The sequence below is a fragment of the Leucoraja erinacea genome, chromosome 4 (genome assembly GCF_028641065.1).
Source record: "Leucoraja erinacea ecotype New England chromosome 4, Leri_hhj_1, whole genome shotgun sequence".
In the NCBI taxonomy this organism is placed as follows: domain Eukaryota; kingdom Metazoa; phylum Chordata; class Chondrichthyes; order Rajiformes; family Rajidae; genus Leucoraja; species Leucoraja erinaceus.
The window spans coordinates 68,833,778-68,834,512 of record NC_073380.1 but is presented as its reverse complement, the minus strand read 5'-3'; the positions used below and the strand labels follow the sequence as shown (position 1 = coordinate 68,834,512).

General features: G+C 56.5%; 1 pseudogene; it reads left to right on the top strand.

The window, feature by feature from the left end:
• The first annotated feature begins 332 nt into the window (after positions 1 to 332).
• Positions 333 to 483, top strand: LOC129696818 (U1 spliceosomal RNA; annotated as a pseudogene).
• The last annotated feature ends 252 nt before the right edge of the window (positions 484 to 735 follow it).

Below are 735 nucleotides of genomic sequence, written 5' to 3'. Positions count from 1 at the left end.
AGCTATGCCTCCTCCAATTTATAGCACCCCCTTTTGCTCCCTCTTTTGAGGCTAGCTAAGGAGGCCAGGGCTGGGCTGGCTTAACCGCTGGGCAGGCGGACGAGAACAGGAGTATGCCAGGGGAGCAGGATCAGGAAGAGCTGCTGGGTGTCGTGGGCCACTTCACGGCTCCTCCACGCGACCATCTTTCCAACAAAGCCCTGCAGGAGAAGGCCTTTCTAGAGGTAAATCTGCAGGCAGCTGGGTCAGCAGACTCGCAGTCAAGAGCTAAAAGCAGCGAATTCTGAAGCTCCTAACACCGAAAATCACCGCCTTTGCTCGTTCCACGGATCATACTCACCTGGCAGGTGAGACGCCATGATCACCAAGGTGGTTCTCCCAGGACGAGGCTATCCCATTGCACTTCGAGTGTGCTGACGCCTAAGATGTTCCCAAATGCGGGATACTCGACTGCCATTTGTGGCATATAAGACCTGCCCTCAACCCCAAATATGCGGGGCTATGCAAACCGCTGCAGCGGGAAGAGAGGCAGCTAAACCTGTGCGCCTCATGAGGGCAGACCCGGGAACGAGCAGGACATCTCATCCAACACCCAGCTGGCAGCACCCCTCGACATCCACCAGTCAACACCCACATCCAAGGACTGGTGAAAGCAAGGGACCGCTGCTTATTACCCCCAAATGTCTTTTTAGACAGGGGCCCAGAGCGGAACCATTGGAAGATGCGCCGCCCCAC